Source organism: Elephas maximus, chromosome 12, assembly GCF_024166365.1.
Source record: "Elephas maximus indicus isolate mEleMax1 chromosome 12, mEleMax1 primary haplotype, whole genome shotgun sequence".
NCBI lineage: Eukaryota > Metazoa > Chordata > Mammalia > Proboscidea > Elephantidae > Elephas > Elephas maximus.
Genome location: NC_064830.1, coordinates 10,867,532 through 10,889,205, shown reverse-complemented (window position 1 = coordinate 10,889,205; position 21,674 = coordinate 10,867,532). Strand labels below are relative to the sequence as shown.

At 38.4% G+C, this 21,674-nt stretch overlaps 1 protein-coding gene across 4 annotated transcripts in view; it reads left to right on the top strand.

Annotated features, from left to right (window-relative positions):
• Positions 1-3,403: 3,403 nt before the first annotated feature.
• MYT1L (myelin transcription factor 1 like) overlaps positions 3,404-21,674 on the top strand; it is a 529,823-nt gene continuing 511,552 nt past the window's right edge. For all 4 annotated transcript variants that reach the window (XM_049902577.1, XM_049902576.1, XM_049902575.1 and 1 more), the window contains exon 1: positions 3,404-3,593. The gene's annotated coding sequence lies outside the window, so the exon portion shown is untranslated. The remainder of the gene's footprint in view (positions 3,594-21,674) is intronic.

The following is a 21,674-nucleotide window of genomic DNA, read 5'->3' as shown; positions in this document are numbered from 1 at the left end:
AGCTCAAACTTAAATCTCCACTGTGTTAAGTTCCAAAGTTGAAATAAATATGGATTGACGTAGTGGCTGCAACAATGCGCTCATACATAGCAACAATTGTCAGGATGGCTTAGGACCAGGAAGTGTTTCCTTTTGTTGTGCATAGGGTAGCTATGAGTCAGAGCTGACTTGGTAGCACCCAACAACAACAATAACATTAAAATTTTAGTCACATTGTTGCTATTCTTTCCATGAAATGGTTAGCGCTTCCTCTCCTTTTAAGAAGTGGTGATATCCACACATAAATAACTACCATTTTACTTAAAATATGAAATAACTGTTAAGTAACGAAACTTTTATGTACATTTAAAGACCAAGTTTCCCAACTTCCACTGCCTAAAGCTTAATTATAGAGATCAGAATGGGGCTTAAAATTCATCTAGCCTATTTTATCATTTTACAAATGAAAAGTCACTCTGTGATTTTGAAATTCTGTCATTTTTTGTACCTGCAGTAATTAAGTTATTTAAGATTTTAGAAAGACCAAAAAAGGAAGATTGAGACTGACTTATTCTAGTTAATGGTTCTTAAAAAATAAGTCACTTACTTTTGTACATCTGCAAAGCTCTTAAATCCACTTTTTTTCCTGTGTTTTTCCCATTATTCTTTGTGTGTGTGTGTGTGTGCTTTAAGTAAAAGTTCACAATTCAAGTCAGCTTCTCATCTAAAAACTTACAAACACATTGTTATCTGACCCTAGTTACTCTCCCTACAATGTGACAGCACACTCCTCCTCTCCACCCTGTATTTTCCATGTCTATTTTTTTTTTATTCAACCAGCTCCTGTCCCCCTCTGCCTTCTCATCTCACCTCCAGACAGGAACTGCTCACTTAGTCTCATGTGTCTACTTGAGCTAAGAAGCACAACACTCCTCACCAGTATCATTTTATGTCTTATAGTCCAGTCTAATCTTTGTCTGAAGAGTTGGCTTCAGGAATGGTTTTAGTTGTGGGCTAGCAGAGAGTCCAGGAGTCATGACTTCTGGGGTCACTCCAGTCTCAGTCAGACAATTAGATCTGGTCTTTTTACTAGAATTTGAGGTCTTCACTCCATTTTTCTCCTGCTCCACCAAGGGTTCTCTGTTGTGTTCCCTGTTATGGCTATCATTGGTGGTAGCCAGGGACCATCTGGTTCTTCTGGTCTCAGGCTGATGGAGTCTCTGGTTTATGAGGCCATTTCTGTCTCTTGGGTTCATATTTTCCTTGTGTCTTTGGTGTTCTTCATTCTCCTTTGCTCCAGGTGGGTTGAGACCGATTGATTCATCTTAGATGGCCACTTGCTAGCTTTTAAGACCCCAGGTGCCACTTACCAAAGTGAAACCCACTATTTTTTAATAGAGACAGGATGTTAGTGGTATAAAAAATAGAGCTTAATAAAAGGTATAAAAGATATTGGATCTGACATCTAAAATAACTTATAGTCCAGTCAATTTTTCTCAATGTTCTTTAATCCAATACTCTGATAAACTTAAAAATCTTGTAGTCTTTTTTATATTTATCTGAAATATTTTAAACAATGTCACTAAAAATGAATCAAAGCAGTGGCATTCTAGATTTAAAAATGTAATACACACACACATATATGTATATACATACATACAAATCTGGAGATCAATATGTCTCTCTCATGTGATAACGTGAGCATTAAGTCTGTATATTTCCGTAGTTTTTTTTTCCCCCCAACCTAAGTGATGTGGACAATAGAACTTAGCACAGATTGCTTTTAACACCAAGTCTTTTCCTCTCAATTGTTCATTCTTTCCTGCCTCTCAAGATTATATGCACCGCTCCCCATCATTTTGCAGGTAATAATTCAAATGAGAGAGAAAATTAAGGCCTATGTGCATACTGACATAGTTCTCAGAAGCAAACACGTATAACGCTTACATTTGACTTAAGTTTGACTTAAGTGTCCATGGGCAGCCCTCTCCACAGATGACCTCTTTGCCCTGCCCAAGTACAGCAAACCATTTTGGGCCGCTTAAAACTGCGAGAACATTTATTCCTAACTCATAAGAGGCAAACATACTCTAACCCAACTAAAAACTAGATTTACTGCCATTTTCAGTTATCAAAGCAAGATCCCAAGGCCTGAAATTCCCATAAATATTTTCTCCTGGGCCCCTTTTTTTATTTATTTCATTTATTAGAAATCATCAGAAACTCGATACTAAGAGCCTTAAAGTGTTCACATACTTCATTTGACTCTGAATGATCTGAAATGTCCTCCACATTTTAGTAAGGGTGACATTGTTGTCCTGGAAGGGTCATTGTGTGCATCTGCAAATGCTTCTATGTGTCAATCACAGCATGTTCACAAAGATTAGATGTTTTCTTTAAAAGGATGAAGAAGACAGGACTGAAGTATTGGAGGGTCTGAAAAATTGGAGAGTAGCCTGATAAAATAAAACTGTAGCATCAGAAAGACCTGGTCTTGAGTCACAGCTAACTATTTTCTAGCTGTGTGTCTCAGAGTCACTTAACATTTGAGACACTATACAGTGAGGATCGTAATCCTTGCTTGTGAGGATTAAAGGAGATAATGAACCTACAGCATCTACTATCCAGCATATGGTCTTGCTTCTCTTAGTTAGAGATTCAGTAAGGGAGGCTATTGTTACTGGTGCTGTTATGTCGTTATGAAGACGATCACTGTTTTCACTATCATTGGGAACATCACACAAAATAGAAGTGTGACTTCTGGGCAGGATTGTGACAAACCCGAAAGGAGAGAGGGGAGAGTATTCCAAGTAGAGGTAAAGAATACATGTGAAGTTGAAAGTGTGGAGGAATTGTATGTTTCATTTTTCCTCCCACAGAACTGCTAAAATTGGAATGAATATGGTTGGTGGTTAGAAAAACTTGAATTAATGTTCCAAAGAAATTATTTTCCTTTTCTCGAGTCACTCCAGTCTTTCCATGTAAATTTAGGAAATAGGAAATGCCGGAAACTCACATCCTTCCTCGTTTCAACCTTCTTCATTTTTATTTTTTTGATCTTCTATTATTTCCATTGTAGAATCAGTCACCATATGGCTTCACACAAGTAACTAGATTTTGAGGTCCTCATTTGAACCAGCATGTACTGCCATATCTGAATCTAAGAGACATTCCCCTACATCTAGAACCTTGTGTTCACGATTGCATTTACCACCTGATGTTCTTGGCATTTGAGCTAGTCTCCAGCTCATCTCCCTTTGTGGATGGTCTTTGCAGAGAGGCCAGAGACTTAGAGACTGACTCAGGTTTCACACACTTGACCTTGCTCTTTGTTATTAAAGGGCCAACTCTTATGTAAAAGCACTTCAACTTTGAGGAGGTACATTATGCATGGGTTACTCCAGTACTGTCCCTCAGCTGAATTAAAGTGCATGTGGCGGTTTGTGCGGATAGCCTCCATTAACTTAATGAGAATCTCTCAAAACCCAGAAAAAACAGAGAAGCTATTAATTCTCCATTATGTCAGAAGGGAAGGTTAGGAGTTTCACTAACAATTCCTTATGTCTTCTCTTATGTGCAGGAAAGAACGCACAGAAGCTGTTGCCGAGGACAAGGTACGTGCTGTTATTTCCTGGATGTCTGTCCAATCAACTTTGACATTTGAAGAACTATAGAGGGTGGTATGTTAATAAAAATAGAATTTTGTGATTTTACGAGCAATGTAAAGAATGTTACCTGAAAACAAGCAGAACGTGGAATGCAGTAATGACTGATGTCAAGTTAGGTCTATTGAGAAAGAAGCCATTCGGTTTCAAAGTTGATAGAGGAGTTGAGTTTTTTCTACCAGCTATTATTGTTTTAAATATTTAGATGTTTCAATTTTATTTTATTGTTCAGTTGATTACATATACATATTTAAATTGATACATAATCCATTACAATTTTTCTTGTAAGAGTATTGTATATAATCTAAATATTTGAGAAATCAACCAGAGAACATAATCCAAAAAGCACACATATTTATCATTGTATATTTTTTTAAATTGTACTCATTTTTTTATTCCTAATATTTATACGATGCCTCACAGATTTCAGAGCACTGGTGGTGCAGTGGTCAACAGCTTGGCTGCTAACCAAAAGGTCAACAGCTCGAATCCACCAGCTGCTCCTTGGAAACCCTCTGGGGCGGTTCTACTCTGTCCTGTAGGGTTGCTATGAGTTAGAATCAACTCAATGACAACCGGTTTGTTTTTTAGGTTTTCATAGATTTCAGAATACTTCCACCCATAGTCTTTCATTTGACCTGCATAAATAACCCTGAAAAAAAAAAATGGTGGAAAGTACTAAACTACCTTCTGCATATAAGCAGACTGACGAAACTCACACATTCTGGTATTCTCTTTGCCTGTCATAATGAAACATTTGACAGACTCAGACTGTAAAGGACAAAAAGTTACATTTTTAGATCTGTTATAAATTTGTAAAATTACTTCTCTGTTGATACATGCATGGAGAGGCAAATTATTAATAATAACATTTAGCATGTAGTTAAGTGCTTACTTTGTGTCAGGCAACATTTTCTCCATGTTCTATTCATCATCCCTTTCAATCTTTACCCTGCCCACTTGCCGTCAAATCAATTCTGACTCATAATGACCCCATAGGACAGAGTAGAACTGCCCCATAGTGTTTACTAGGCTGTAATTTTTACCGAAGCGCATTGCCAGGCCTTTCTCCCACGGAGCTGCTTGTTGGTTCAAACTGCTGATCTTCAGTTAGCAGACCAATGCTTAAACACTGCACCACCAAGGCTCCTTTTCAATCTTCACAGTACCCCTATGAAGGAGATATCACTCCCTCCCTTTTGACATGAAGAAATCAAGGCTGAAGGAGGTTGGATAAGTGGCCCAAGATCACTAGATTTCAAAGAATTTACCAAGGACTAGAGTTGGAATCAACTAGACAGCAACAGGTTTTTTTGTTTGTTTGCTTAGAGCCAGTTTTGACACAGCAGTTTCCTTTAGGGTGCAGAGGTGAAGAGCTCGGCCGCTAACCAAAAGGTCAGCAGTTCGAATCCACCAGGTACTCCTTGGAAACCCTATGGAGCAGTTCTACTCAGTCCCATAGGGTTGCTATGAGTCGGAATCGACTCAAAGGCAATGGGTTTTTTTGTAGTGAAACAAAACTACGAATTTTCAAGCCTGTTGAAGAGTAGCATGGCCGCAACTAGAGCAGGGGCCTGATGGTCCAGGGACCTTTGTTCCTGCCCTTCCCACACCTGCTCTGTGACCCTCACACAGATACTGACTTTTCCGAGCCTGTTTTCTAAGTGTTTGGAATCGAGAACCTCTATTCTTATTAATAAAACAAATTAATTTCCATCAGGATTGTGAGAAATGAACCAATCTTTTGGACCTGATGTTCTCCATGTACTATACAATTAATTTGTAGTTCTTCAGAACTTACACATTTTCAAGGCATTATCCCTTTACTCTCCCTTACATTTGGTGGCAATATGGTCAGTAACTTATCCTCCAAGTGTTGTATTTTCTACTTATATCTAACTACCAGAGAGAGAAATTTTTTTAACTTTTGTTTTCTTTACATAATTAGCATATACACATTGTAGAAAATATAGAATATTAAAAATATATGCATATATGTATGTGTATACATATATGCACACCTACACACATACATATTTAGCAAAAAATAAGTAACTGTACTGAAAATTCCAAAATTCAAGTGCAGACAGTTAATGTATTAGTTTAAAATTCTTCATGACTGGTTTCTTTACATAAATACTTTTAAATTAAGATGGAGCATACTGTGTATTTTGGTTTTGACCCCTTTTTTTAAATTTATGTATCATGCATTTATTTCTAGGTCAATAAGTATACTTATTTTCATGCTGTATAGCATTCCACTTTATAGATATACAAATGTGTATTTAACTAATGCTTTACTGTAGTTTTATAAGTTTTTAAAATTTTTGCTTTATGAACAGTTTTAATGACCATTCTTTCAAAATGACCTTCTTAAAAGTTTTAATGATTTAAATTTTTATACTCTTAATTTTTTCCTTAAGATGAATTTCTAGTAAAAAAAAAATGGGGTTGGGGGGATGTTCAGTTTAGGGCTTTTGAGAAGGTTAATACTTTTAAAGTGTTCTACATTCTTATGTCTTTCATCTCACTGCACGACCTCTGCTTTCTAAACAGAGTTAGTCTTCCAGTGTTGGAATGCACTACCATTCCTTAATGAACTCTTATTAATTTGACTTAAAGAAAAGCTGATTTTATACCATGAATTTAGTTTTTAAAAAGCTAAAAATTTACTTCGATACATGTTCTGGAATTTCTAAAAACTCTGTTCAAACTGCTACACATTTATTCTCTTGTTTATATATTAATTCAACATATTAAGTACCTACTATGTGCAAGACATGATGGTAGGCACTGTTTTTTTTTTAAATAATTTTTATTGTGCTTTAAGTGAAAGTTTACAAATCAAGTCAGTCTCTCATACAAAAACCCATACTCACCCCGCTACACACTCCCAACTACTCTCCCCCTAATGAGACAGCCCGCTCTCTCCCTCTACTCTCTCTTTCCGTGTCAGGCACTGTTGATATATAGATAAATAGGCCATGACCCATGCTTTTGAAGATCTCACTCTTCAGTAATGGAATTGACACTTATATTGTTTCCCTGATACATAGTGTGATAAGCACTATAACATAGTTGCATTAAAAAATACAATCTTATTACTGACCATTCAATAGAGTGATCATTATTATTCTTAAACAGTAACCCTGAGTATTTCAAGAGCCACAGCCATTATTGTTGTTGTTGTTAATTGACAACACCTTTTATAAGCAGATAGCCAGGTCTGTATTTTGAGGCACTTCTGAGTGGATTTGAACCAGCAACCTTTTTGTTAGTAGTGGAGCTCTTAACTGTTTTCACCACCTGGGTTTTCCTAAGGCCCTCTGGAAAGCTTGTTTTGTGTTTGTTATACTGTACTGCATGGTGTACTGTACTGTGAGAACACTTCCTTTGCCCCCAACTCCACTCACCATTGCAAAGCAGTCCTTTTAGCCTTTTCTGGAATATTTCCAAGAATGGATAGTCTACTGTTCCACAAGGCAGCCCATTCCATTGTTGGGTAGTACTAATGGCTGAAATATTATTCCATACCCTGAGGTGAGATTACTATTCTATAATATGTACCTCTTGCTCCTGGTTTTAACCTCTGGAGAGACATGAAATAAATCTAATTCAAATCAATTCAACCAATGTATTTTAACAACCTGCTATGTTCAGGAACTGTCTTAATTGCTATGGGCTAATTTCTCTTTCACAAATTATTTTTTCCAATATTTTATGTATTTATGCTTTCCTAAGCATCCAAGTTAAATAACTCAACCTATTCAAGATAATTGAAAATTTACTATGCTAAGCCTGCTGAGCTTATGTGTGGACTGGTGCACAATTTTCTACCAAGTAACAAACAGTGACCTCAATTCTTGAGTGCACACATTGGCTAGTTGGAGAGAGTCTTACAATTGACCAGAAGAACACAGATTTCTATCCCCCCTCCTCCCCATATAAACTACCAAGGATTTTGTTTAAAAAAGAAAAAAAAGCCATTTACCCCAAAATATTAGTAGTTGTGACACAAGAGACCTCACCATTGTTGTGTAAATTTGGTATAGTAGAAAAACCTGAATGGAAAATCCAAAAGGCTGGTGTATTTGTTCTCTGTCTGCCACTTTAGGCAAGCCCTCGGCTTCTACAGTCTTCATCTTCTTCACCTATAAAATGAAAGGCACAATAATCTGTGAGGGAACTTTACATTCAAAGATGTCGGGACTAAATCCGGTGCTTGGTTGTTCTGGAATTTGGATTACAAAGCTCTGCATACCTGTTAGGTTTTGGGTCTGCTGGAGGCTTTCTCTTCACCCTGCCATTCTGGAGGACATCTCACCTATACTGGCTTCTTTCTCCTTCTCTATCTGACTGTGTCTAACACAGAACCTTGTGTAAAGCCATCGTCACTGACATGTATACAGAATGACTATGTCCTGCGACGTTTACATGTATTAGCTGATTTAATCCTCGACAACTCTCTAAGATTGCAGATATCATTATCCTCATTTTAAAGAGAACACTGAGACACAGGGGGCTACATAATTTGCACAATGTCAAGTAGAAGAAAAGCTTGAATAAAATTTATTGTTCTTTTAATGTAGTGCAGATACTAGGAGCCCCAGAGTCTGTGCTCCTAGTATCTGCACTACATTAAAAGAACAAAAAATTTCTGTCAAGTCAATTCCGACTCATAGTGACCAAATAGGACAGAGTAGAACTGCCCCATAGGGCCTCCAAGGAGCAGTTGATAGATCTGAACTGCTGACTTTTTGGAGAGCTGCCGAATGCTTAACCACTGGGCCTCCAGGGCTCCATTTGGGGGGATTTAAAATCACTTTACTCCAAATTCTAAACTTCAAATAACTTCTTGATGACTTGGTTGTTTCAGTGATAAATACCCTCTAATAAGGCAACTTTGATGTATAAGAAAACAGAAAGAAAAATAAAATATGAATCCACAACTTTGTGAACTATACAACTCAGATACATAAATAATATTTAACCAGTTTTCTTATGGTCATTTCACTAAAATGCCCAAATCTGATATCATAATAAGTTTGAAATCCTCTTGATTTGAGAATAACCTTTAAGATTGAATAATTTCTCTTTTAGTCCATCAATGTGCTTCATTGTTTATGCATATTGTTTTACTTTTATTTTTGAGTTCCTGATTAAGCTTGCTGCTTATTTCCTCACTCCCTCTATCTCATACATATTTTACTACTTCTTCTGCCTTATTTTGTTTTTTTAAGTATTTTACTACATAAGGGATTTTGTTTCCCTTACCTCTCACTCCCACCATTTAGTTTATGCTCTATGCTTCTCTCTGCTTGCCCGATACGTAAATTATGTAAGTAGAGTCTGTTGACAATAGCTTTCTACTTACTCTGTATAGTTTATATTCTCTGGTTAAAAGAAATAAGTGTAAAACAAATATTAATGTCCAGGGTCTGCCTATGTAAGGAGGAAAATAAAAGCCCATGACAAACATAGAATTGCAAAAAAGAAAATTCAATGAAGCCTTTCATTCAGCCAAAAACTAACAAACCAATAAACAAAAACACTTGGAGGTAAATTTGAACTTATAGTGGAAACCAAAAAAACTAAACCGGTTCCCATCAAGTTGATTCCGACTCATAGTGACCCTATAGGACAGAGTAGAGCTGCCCCATAGGGTTTTCAAGGATTGGCTGGTGGACTCAAACTGCAGCTGAACTCTTAACCACCATGCCACCTGGGCTCCTACAGGGGAAAGTAACCTAGAAATGTAGCAAGACATTGATGAAAGTTTGAGGAATAATCTTATTCTCTTCCTTCCTTCCTCCTCCCTCCCTTCCTCATTTCTTCCTTCTTCTCTTCCTCCCCTCTGCCCTCCTTTTCCTTGTTTCCTACCTTTCTTCTGCTTCTTTTATGGTGAGTGGCTGCATCATGGCACAAATGTGTGATTTTGCCTGTGTAAGAAAAAAGCTATTATCTTCCTCTATACTTTAACCTGAAGTGACATTCAGGAGTCACTCTGAAATATGAGAAAAGTAAATAATTATTAACCCTTATCAAATCTTAAACCATGGAACCAAAAAAGTTTTCTTAACTGTGCCCAGAAATACAAAATGGGCCCTATGCTCTCACAACGGGCTGTATAGTAAAAATACTAAATGGCAAGAAAGGCCTGGTAAGAAAGAGCTATTCAGATTTATTGTTGTATTTTAGGAATTTTTTTAGGAATTATTTTGAGGTGGCTGTGGGTGAAAGGTAACACCTGAGATGATCCTAGAACATGCTGTTCCGATTGACCCACACATCACCAGTGGCACAAGAAGAGGGGGAGGGCAGTACAACAGGAACACCTAGCAGGAAGCCGTGTGACCTGATAAACAACAGGGACGGTCCTAAGCTTTGCTTGTGCCGGACCCAAAGTAATCATGGCAGATAAAAGCAAGCCAAGGAGAAGTGTCATTAAGAAGATCAAAACAAGAAAAAGAAAAATGTCTTTTTCGGTATTGGTAAGGTTCTAGTATTGTACATTATCTTCCTTCTGACATGATCTGGCTCTCTGGCTCAAGGTAACATTTAATGCCTAATTTTCTTCCGCTATCTTTTTTTTTTTTTATTATCCTTTTATTTGGACCCCTGGCGGCACAGTGGTTGAGAGCTACGGCTGCAAACCAAAAGGTCGGCAGTACAAATCCACCAGCTACTCTTTGGAAACTGCCCCATAGGGTTGCTAGGAGTCAGAACGGACTCAACGGCAACGGGTTTGGTTTCATTTATTTTTTTACCCTTTTCCTTACTTTTTTCCCGTTTTATATGGAATAACAATGTGTTCAAATACAGCTAGAAAAAAAAACATTTTATTTTGACCAAAGCTTGGCACCTGATGCATTAATTTTTACCCCTGGAATATAAACCATCATCTATTTGAAGTATCAACTGTGAGATAGTAAGGAACTACCATTAATTTTTTAGGTGTGTTAACGTGGCTCCGTTTAAAAATGAAGTTCTGATATTTTAAATATGCATACTGAAATATTGCTAGATAAAATTAATGATTTCTGGAAGTTGCTTCAAAATAATATAGAACTGGGTATCTGATGGAGATATAGGTGAAATGACATTGTTATAACTGAATGATGGGCATATGGGGTTTATTACACTTGTCTATGAGATTTGTATGTACTTAAAGTTTTCCATATTAAAATGTTGCAATGACTGACAAGTCGCATAACATAATAATTGAAAATATACCCTCTAATACCATACTGGCTAGACATAAATCCAGTTTCATCACTTACAAGCCTTGAAAGGCTAGGGCTAAATTTCCTCCCTATGCCTCAGTTTCCCCATCTTTAAAATGAGGATAATAATAGTGTGGACCTCCTAAGATAGTTGTGGAGACTAAATGAGTAGTTACAGGTAAACTACTTATTACAGTATATAGTATAGTACCTCGTATATAGTATAGCCTTTGTATATGGTTGCTCTGATTCACTGGTACAGAGGGGAATATGTTCATTTTCAACTAAGAATTTCTTATATTTGCAATGGCTATATAGTAAAAGAAAATCTTAACATTATATGTTGGCGTAGTGCTTAAGAGCTTGGCTGCTAATCAAAATGTCAGCAGTTCCAATCCACCAGCCGCTCCTTGGAAATCCCATGTGGCAGTTCTCCTCTGCTCTGTAGGCTCGCTATGAGTCAAAATCGACTTGATGGCAACAAGTTTTGGTTGTAACATGACATATGAAAAACATTTTGAAATTAATAGTTATTTCTTTCTATTTTAAAACTAAAAGCAGAATTGATTTAATATAGTAACTGATATTATTGGAAAGAGCTCTGGTGGCACAGTGGTTAAGCGCTCGGCTGCTAACTGAAAGGCTCACAGTCTGAACCTACCAGCCGCTCCTTGGGAGAAACTGTGGCCGTCTGTTTTCCCAAAGATTTACAGCCTTGGAAACCCTATGGGGAAGTTCTACTGTATCCTGTGGTGTCTCTGTGGGTCGGAATCTACTCGACAGCAGCGGGTTTTGGTTTGGATAACATTGGATGGATTTTCTAAAGATATTTAAAGAAATTTTTTTTTTTAATTGGACTTTTAATATTTCCTAGGGATATATTGTCTTTTTTTTTTTTCCTTCAAAGCAGATTAGCTCAGTTAATTAGTCAGTTAGCCACAGCACAAACTGTTATGCTTCAGCCCATTGTTGTAGCCTCTGTGTCAATCCATCTCCTGATGGTCTTCCTCTTTTTCACTGACCCTCTATGTAATTGTTGTCTAGCCATTTATATCTTGCCCTTGCGTAACACATGAATGGTAGTAACATTGTAGCTGCTTAATCTTACAATGTTTTCTTCTTCACTGTATTTTAAACCTAACTCTGAGCTGCTCTTGGAAAGGAACAGATACTGTTAATTTGGGACAATTATATTTTATAAAGGAGACCTGGTGGTCTGTAGATAAGCATTCAGCTGCTAACTGAAAAGTTAGCGGTTCCAACCCACCCCGCTGCTCTGTAGAAGAAGGCTGTGGCAGCCTGCTTCCTTATTTACAGCCGTAGAAACCCTGTGGGGCAGTTCTGCTCTGTCCTATAGTGTTGGCATGAGTCAGAATCAACTCGACGGCAGCGGGTTTGAGTTTTGTTAATATTTTCTAAAGGATCCCCTTTTACTGCTAATCAAGGTAAAGTTTTTAGGAACATGAAAATATTAGTATATATAACAATGGATAGTCATTATTTTTTCCATTCTTACCATCTGTTTTTCTGTGTGGTCTTGTTTATTTGTTTTCTGTTCCCTCCAATATGAGATTACCTTGACAATTTATGGAAATCCAGTAATCATTTCAACTGCTGAAAGACAATGGAAGTGATTTCTACCAGGTTTATCTTCCAGCAACTGGTCAATAGAAATCACTGTGCCAGTCGTGGAGGGATAAAGAGATGAGTAAAGATCCAACATTCTAGAAAGTTAATCACATTCAGCAGGTGAGGTAAAGGCAAACACACATGTAAGGTGCTTCAGAGAAGAGAACGGCCATTCTGATAAAGAGAGCTGGCAGGGCTTCTTGTAAGAAGAGTACAGTTTAAAAAGATTTTGGTATTTGCTATGAAGGGGAAAAAAAAAAGTCATGAAAAAGAGGGAAAAAAGGCAAAATGTGAAAAGGAAGTGGCATTCTTTGTATATATCTGTAGAGAGGGTGAGATTTAATTAACTTTGGTTTAAAATGAATTTTACCTTTCTAAATTTCTTCTCTGTCACTGTCACTCAATACCTAATACCATTGTTACATTAGAAGACCCCCAGCATCAGTAGCACATAGAATAGGAAGATGTCAAGGTGACCAAAACCTGTAGGTGTCCAGTCGATTCCAAATCATAGCAACCATCTTCAGGATGGCCCCATCATCGCCTCAGAATGGTCTTCAAGAATACGTAGGGGTTTTCCTCAGCAGAGGAGGGTGTGGAGAACTTTCTAGGTAAAGGTATCAACAGAAAGAAAGCAAGATAATGTGAAAGAATATGCCAATTATGTAGGAAGAATGGTTATGTATGGAAGATAAATGAGGAAAAATAAGCTGTGATAAGGTTATAAAGGACATTATAATAAATTTTTGGAAAGGAGCCATGGTGGTGCAACAGGTACTCTGCTACTCACCAAAAAGTCAGCAGTTGGAACCTACCAGCTGCTCTGTGGGAGAAAAAAAATCTGGTGATCTGCTCTTGTAAAGATTTCAGCCTAGGAAACCCTACAGGGCAGTTCTACTCTGTCCTATAGGGTCACTATAAGTCAGGATTGACTCAATGGCAAAAAACAATGAATTTTTTGAGATTTATCTTATAGGCAATGAGGAAGCACATTAAGTTTTTAAGTGAAGAATATTCATGATACAATTGAAATAAAGAAGGAAAAAAATACCAGAATCATTCTGATAAGGCGAGAGAACATCCCAGAGGAGGTATTTTTGTTTTAATCATGTTTACGAACTTACTGTAGGAGGAAGTATACTGGTCGAGTGTCTGAGCTAACACTAACTGACTATATGACGTCAAGGAAAGCATTTATCACCTCATCCAAATAGTAGGACTAATTGTCACCCAACCAAACCAAACCCATTGCTGCAAAGTCAATTCCGACTCCACTAAAACCCAAAAACCAAATCCATTGCCTTCAAGTCGGTGCCAACTTACTGCAACCCTATAGGACAGAATAGAACTGCTCATAGGGTTTCCAAGGCTGCAAATCTTTACAGAAGCAGACTTCCACTTCTTTCTCCCACAGAGGGTTGGTGAGTTCACACCGTTGACCTTTCAGTTAGCAGTTGAGTGCTTAACCACTGCATCACATAGGTTGAAAATCAGTACTTTATGACAAGAAGTAGCTCACGTTGTTGAAGCCACAGCATACAGAATGGAGTTGAATGAAATTGATTTTGTTCTGTTTAACACAACAATTCTGCACAACGTGGTGGCCCCAATCAGTTACCTGATATTCCCAGATAAATAGTTCATTTTAATATCTCTACTATGTCATAGGGTCGCTATGAGTCGGAATTGACTCGACGGCAGTGGGTTTTGGTTTTTTGGGTACTATTTTTTTTTTTTTTTATGTCATAGAGCCCTGGTGGAGCAGTTGTTAAGAGCTCAGCTGCTAATTAAAAGGTCGTCAGTTCCAATTACCAGCTGCTCCTTGGAAACCCTATGGGGCAGTTCTACTCTGTTCTGTAGGGTCACTATGAGTCAGAATCAACTGGATGACAACTTTTTTTTTTTTTTTACTGTGTCATACATGCACACAGTCACACTCATACTTTTATTGTGATATCTGCTTATCTGCTTAAAATGCCCTTTCCAAACTTGTCTATCGGTGGAATCCTAGTCATCCTGAAGGCCAACCTTGAATGTCAACCATAGTGACACCTAACCTCTAATGCTCCCCAAACACCAGCCCTATTCCAGAGCACTTGCTTCTCTGCTGTTCTTTCATAGAATGTTTTCTTATTCCTGGTACCATACTGCCCTTCTCTCATTGCATTATCATCACCGGTTTTTGTTCCTGCTCCCCTCAAAACATGCAGTAAGGATCACTAAATGTTTGCTGAGGTAAATGGCTTTCAAAATGGAGGCTTTAGGGGTCTAATAGAAAAAAGTCTTGGAATTTGACTCTTAGTTCTGCCTTTGCCCACAAACTTACTCTGTGGGGCATTTGAGAGAGATTTATCTTTTCTATCTTACCAAAGTATGCTTTACAGGTTTTGTGAGTTTATGAATGTAAGGAGACTTTTTAAAAAGGCTTACCTTAAAAGTAAAATTCATAGGCAAAGTGATATTATTACTAAAACTGTATGCTGAAATTTTATAGTTAATGTTAATATTTACCCTTTATTTAAAAAAAAATAGGGTCATTATGAGTCAGAATTGACTGGAAGGCAACGGTATATGCTTATTCACATTAGAAATTTTTTCTCAGACTAGTCCCATTAGCCTCCAAAAGAACTTTAGAAAATAATCAAACCAAAATCTCGTAGAGCATAAGCATTCGAAGTTTGAGATTACTAAAAATAGATGCTAAGAATTTTCACATCTTAAGAGTGTTTAAGAATGTGTCCTTTCAGTTTGGAATTGGGACTGAGAAAGATTATCAGGATGGACGGCAACTGTAACAGGTGAACTCGGAGGCTGTAGGTACCCATTTTGCATCCACAAATGACCTGGGTAATAAAGTGAGAGAGCTGGCTGCTGGGAAAGAAGAACAGAAGCCATGGAGAGAGAGAAGTAGTCGCGAGAGATGAAAAAGAGTGCTCATGGCTGCCCAACAGCTTTCTAGTTCCTAGTTTAGGCTCTGTGAGACCTGGTGAGATTTCTGCTCGTGGGTTTGGTGAGCCATCTCTGCATCCTTAAAATAAATCTCTCTTACTTACAAAAAAAAAAAAAAAACTTTTCTCCTCTTCTCTCAAAAACTTTTGAAAGAAAATTTACTGTAAGTTATAAATAAATTCTAATAACATTTGTGCACTTTGAATGCATGACTTCCTTCCTTCCTTCTTCCCTTCCTTTCTTCTTTCCATTTTTCTTTATGCAAACATATAATATGTATATAGTTGTATATCAGTTTGTATTTCATGATTATTTGCTTAGTGTTCTGAGACATTTTATATCCTTTTTTAAAATTATTTTAGTGACAAAGGAAGATTTAAAATACCAAAAAGAAAATAAGTTCTAATTTTCACCCACAAGCAATATTTTATGTGGGTAGAGGAAAAGCAGCAGTTTACATAACTTTCTCACCTCCTGACATTCACAGAGCAGTAACAGCAATTGTCTTTTCTGCTGTTTTTCCTTCCTATAACCCAAACTCACTCCTTCGTAACCTTACAAACTTACAGCAGACTAGACCTAGTGGTTTGGTACTGACTACTGATGCAGCTACCCAGCATGCTGCTTGGCCTGAATGTGCTTCTCCCCTTCCCTTCAGGCAGAGTCCATTCTGAGCTGATGTCTGACAGAGCAGGTCAGCGTAGTTGTTGGTGAACCCTGGCTGCCCTGTGGGTAGCTTTCCGCCTCACTCCAGCAGCTGGTTCTGGGTCTAGAGTGCCAGGTAAGAAGGACTGCTCTTTAAATTGCTTTTTGGGGAGATAGAAACATTTCCAGATGAAAATTTTAGTCGTTTTTGCAAGCTACATTTAAAAAGTTACAAAAAGCATAGTCCCAACACCTGTAAGAATGTACTGGAATTGGAGAGTTCTCTGTGACACCCCACTTTCCATATTGTCCTCTTATATTTCCAAACATTTTATATTATCAGTAGTCAGCTACACAGTTTTTAATTCTGATACAAATTTCCTCTTCCTATTTACTTTGTTTCCTTTCCTTCAGAATTTACCTTTTTTATCAATGACTGAACATTATATTAATTTTCTATTACTCACTTTTTTATTAAAAAAAAATGGGCACATACTAAGCTCCAGGAACATAGTAGAAAATGAAACAGAATCCTCACCTTTAAGGGGAGTATGAATTAGTGTGTGTGTTTGGGAGGGGTAGAAAATAAACAAATAAATATATGTTGTCTTAGTGATAAGACTGGAAAGAAAAATGAAGCCGATAAAGGAGAATATAAAGGGATAGAGGTGGGGGCAAGACACTATTTTATATTTTTCTTAGGGAAAGTCCCACTAATGAGACTCTGCAGAACTGAGAAAGCAGTAAGAATGTAAGCCAGGTAGGTATCTTGGGGAAGAGGAATCCAGGTAGGGAGAACAGAGAAAGGCAAAGGCTCTGACACAGGGCCATGGCTGGTACTTTCACAAAATAGTAAATGGGAGGAAAGGAGGCTGCAGACCAGTACGGGCATATAGACAAGAGTAAGGCTTTAGCTTCTACTGTGAATGATATGGAAAGCTCTTAAAAAGTTTTAGGCAGAGAGATGATATAATTGGATTTACATTTTAAGAAGATCATTCTAGTGACAGGATTGAGAAGATAGGCAAGCGTGGAAGGAGGAAGATGAGTCAGGAGGCATTGCAATAATATAGGCAAGAGATGATACTAGCTTGCACTAGTATGGAGGTGGTGGAGATGGTGAGATATGGTTGAAAATATTTGGAATTAAGAGCCACCAGAATTTACTGATAAAATAGATGTGAAGTGTGAGAAGGAGAGTGGCATCAAGGATGACTTCAAAGTTTTTGCCCGAGCAGAGTAGTAGAACGAAAGTGCCATTTGCTGAGCTGGAGAAGGCTGCTGGAGAAGCTAGTTTTGGAGGGAAATGAGAAGTTCAGTTTTAGACAGGTTGAGTTTGAGATACCTACTTTATATCCACATGGAGAGATCAGTTACATAGTTGGGTATGCAATTCAGGAATGCAGAGGAGATACGTGTGCTAGAGATTACAGTGTTAGAATTGTTGAGATAGGGATGGTATTAAAAGCCTTAGGAGTGAGCTTACATAGAAAAGGTAAGAGGTTCAAAGACTTAGCTTTGAGATATTCCAGAGTTGGAAGATTGTAAGGAAGAAAAGGTACTAGCAATGAGGACTGTAAATTATCAACAGGGAGGCAGAAGATGAACCAAAAGGAGCATAAGCGTAGAAGGCCACGTAAGGAAAGCATTTCAACAAAGAAAGAGGGACAGTTGTGTTGAATGTGCAGATGGGTTGAATTAGGTGAGCCCTGAGAATATACCACTGGATTTGTTGATGTACAGGTCATTGCAAGCCTTGACTACAGCAGTGGTTGGTAGGGGCGAAAGCCAGTATGATGTGAAGAAAAGAGAGAAGGAGTAAAGAGGAATTGGAGACAGGGAGTATACACAGCTTTTTATGAGAGTTTTACCATAAAGAGGAATAAGTAATTGGGACAGTAGCTGGAGGAGGATATAGGTTCCAGGGAGGTTTATTTTTATTTATTTAATATTTATCTATAAAGGAAAATAACACAGCCTATGGTGATAAGGATGGGAAAGACACAGTAGACACAGGAAAATTAGTGAGGCAGGGGGGTGGAGAATAAATGTATGAACCACTTCCTTGAATAGGCTGGAGGTGACAGAATCCAGTGCCCAAAGAGGAGTGGTGGCCCCTGATAGGAGCATGGGCAGGCCTTTCATACTATCAGGAAGGAAGGAAGGCAGCCACAGGAACTTAGTTCCTAGTGAAATAAGAAGCCAGGTCATCCATTAAGAATAAGAGAATGGAAGAGGTGAAGGAGATTTGAGGAAAGAGAAAGCATAAAATACTAATGTAACAAAGAGAGATCTAGGTGAGAGAGAGTGAAAATGTAATCAGGCTAAGAGGTTGGGGGTCCTAGAGGAGAAAGGGCACTGTTAGATTTGGGCGATGAAAGGATAGATAAAGGTGGTAGTTGGGGAATGGAATGCCTGCAATTGAGGCTGTGGAAAAGATGCAGTTATTGGTTAACAAGATTTAAAGTGTGACCATGGAAGTGTGTGGCTGAGGAAGTGTGAAGAATAGCCTAAGATGTGGGGTTATTGAAAAACGTATGAGCATGAATAATGAAGTAAAGAATTGTGAGAGAAGTGATGAGAGAGAGAAACAAAAACCTACAAGGAAAGAGAAAATTGACCCAGAGATCTATACCAAAACAAACCAAACCCCTTGCTGTCAAGTCAAATTCCTGCTCAGCAGCCCTATAGGACAGAGTAGAACTGCCCCACAGGGTTTCCAAGGAGTGGCTGGTGGATTCGAATGGCCGACCCTTTGGTTAGCAGCCAAACCCTTAACCACTGCGCCACCAGAGATCTATAGATGCCCGCAACGAAGAAGGCCGATAGGCTTTTCAGCCTGATGGCACGGGGAACAAAGGAGCTGGGTTTTATTTTTTAAAAGACAGACAAGCAATGGTTTGGAAGCAGCAATGGAGAGCGTCCAACCCCCATGCCTTGTGATGAAACCACCACTTGAGAGAGATGCAGGGCGAGAAGTGCTTTCAGAGGACAATAAACTTTCAGATAGGGCAAGAAAGCATGACATGGTCAGAGAAGAGGCTGAGGAAATTGGAGATTTTGCTGATAGTTCACGGTTTCCAAAGGAGAATGGCAGACTAGGTGGACGTGGGGAGTGGTGGAAGATGGGGTCAGAATAAAATGACAGGAAGAGAGTGGTAAGATGCCTGCTAGTCTTTGGGATGAAGGCATTGTCCTAGTAGACTATATCTGGTTTCAGCCTTGAGGCTGTGAGTTTTGCAGGCTGGGGAGGGGGCCTTGCAGAATCCAGTGAATATAGTACACTACTGCAGATTTTTAAATGTAACAGGGGAATATACAATTATGAAGAGACTCCTTTTACCTTTCATCCTCTGGATTTTCCTTAGAAGAGCTACTATGTAACTACCCCCAGTTACTAAAAATACTACCAAATTACCTCAGTGCCTTAGCTCAGAGGAGTAATACTGTGTGGTGGGCCCCCCTTTGTTCTCTCCTGGGGCAAATTGAGACAATTCCACCCCTAAAGATATACTAAGACCTGAACTATGACTTCTCAAAATTAAAATGGGATGAAAAAAAAAAAAACTTTTCAACTCATTAGTTTCTCACGTAATATCATTATGAATGGGTAAAAACCTTGTTTTATGAATGTGAGAAATTGTATTTTATTAACTGGAATAAATAAAGGCCTCCATGGAGGAATCCTCCAGTGGTTTCTTGGTTACCTGGTCACACTGGATAGTGACACAGCTCTAACGCTTTTGGGGGCTTCCTCAAAATTCTAAGTTCCCATTCTAGGCACTGTGTTCATTTGTGGCCCCAGCAAGACTGTTGAAACAAAACAAAACAAAACTACAACCAAAAAAAAAAAAGGCGGTTTTGTTAAACCTTTGCTATATCAGGAAACCCTGCTGGTATAGTGGTCAGGAGATATGGCTGCTAGCTAAAAGGCTGGAAGTTCGAATCCACCAGGTGCTCCTTGGAAACTCTACGGAGCAGTTCTGCTCCGTCCTATAGGCCGGCTATGAGTCAGAATCAACTCAATGGCAACAAGTTTGGTTTTTGTCTTTTTTTTTTTTAATATATGTACCAGAACTCTTCATGCAAGACGTGAGATTCTCAGTGGTGGTGAGAATCCTTAAACACACACATGCACAATTTATAACATGAATCTTCTTGGGATTTTTGAGGGGATAAAAAGAGATATTTTGGCTTACAGAATCAAAGAAGATTTTAACTTATGCAAATAGACTCTACTGAGAACCTGCATTCTTTATTTGGAGAGAAGTACACTGCAGAGCTTAAAAGTATTGGGGTGTGCCAGAAACCACAAGCATTGTTAAGTTTGCTGGAATATATGGAAGGGTAAGCATAGTATTAAAAGAGTTGGATATCAAGTATGTAGCATCAAAATTTTAGAGAGTTTTGAATGCCAGACTAGGCTGGAAAAACTTAGAATGGTAAATGGCATCATGGGTTCCTGAAGGTTATTGAGCTGAGGCATGGCATGATCTGAGCTTGCTTTGAAAAGGTAAAGTTGTCAGGACTCTCTATTCAACTTGGAGGCAAAAGCAGCTCGAGATAATCCAAGTGAGAAGTAACATGAAAGTGAAGAAGGAAAAAACTGGTGCCAACAATGGCCTAAAACTTGCCCGAGTATAAGACATGCACATTCATGATCTCGTTTAATCCTCATAAGAAGAAGTGCAGCCAGAATGCTCCTCAGAGGCAAGGATGGCGAAACCGCATCTTACGTATTTTGGACATGTTGTCAGGAGGGATCAGTCCCTGGAGAAGGACATCATGCTTGGCAGAGTACAGCGTCACCGGAAAATAAGAAGACCCTCAACGAGGTGGATTGACACGGTGGCTGCAACAATGAGCTCAAGCATAACAACGATTGTGAGGATGGCTCAGGACCGGGCAATGTTTCATTCTGTTATGCATGGGGTCGCTGTGAGTCAGAGCCAACTCAACGGGACCTAACAACAACAAGAACTGTCACGAGACGGGAAAATTGATCTTCATTTTGTAGGGGAAGAAAGAGGCTAAAAGAATTTACAGCAGTGCTACTCAGAGTGTGATCTGTAGCCTGGCCTAGGTTCACACATTCCTCATTACCCATCCACACCAAGATAATTGCGCAACTTGAGAGGAGGAGTTTAGAAACTTCTAGAGCTTTGGTGTGGCTGCAGTCAGAATCTACTCAATGGCAATGGGTTTGTTTTGGGGGGGGGGTTGCAGTATTCTTCAAGTGCATGATGATTTTTCTAATAACTGTTTATTGAATTTTACAGAATGATTGTTCTAAAATAATTCGACTGAAATTTTAAAAAACCTGGTCCTTCACCTACAGATAGTTTTGAAAGCACTAAAATATTAGTTGAGCAAGGTCACGTTGCTAGATGCTGCAGAATTACGAATGGTTGCTATTTCTTAGACCATCAGACCAGGCACCATCCTCTATACATAAGTGTCTGGTCTGATGTAAGAGACAACAAAATTTATATTTTTTTATATCATCCCTAATATTTAAGAATACCATTTAATAATGTCAATGAAATGAACTTGTTCAGGAATGAACTAAAGAAGGAGTTAATCA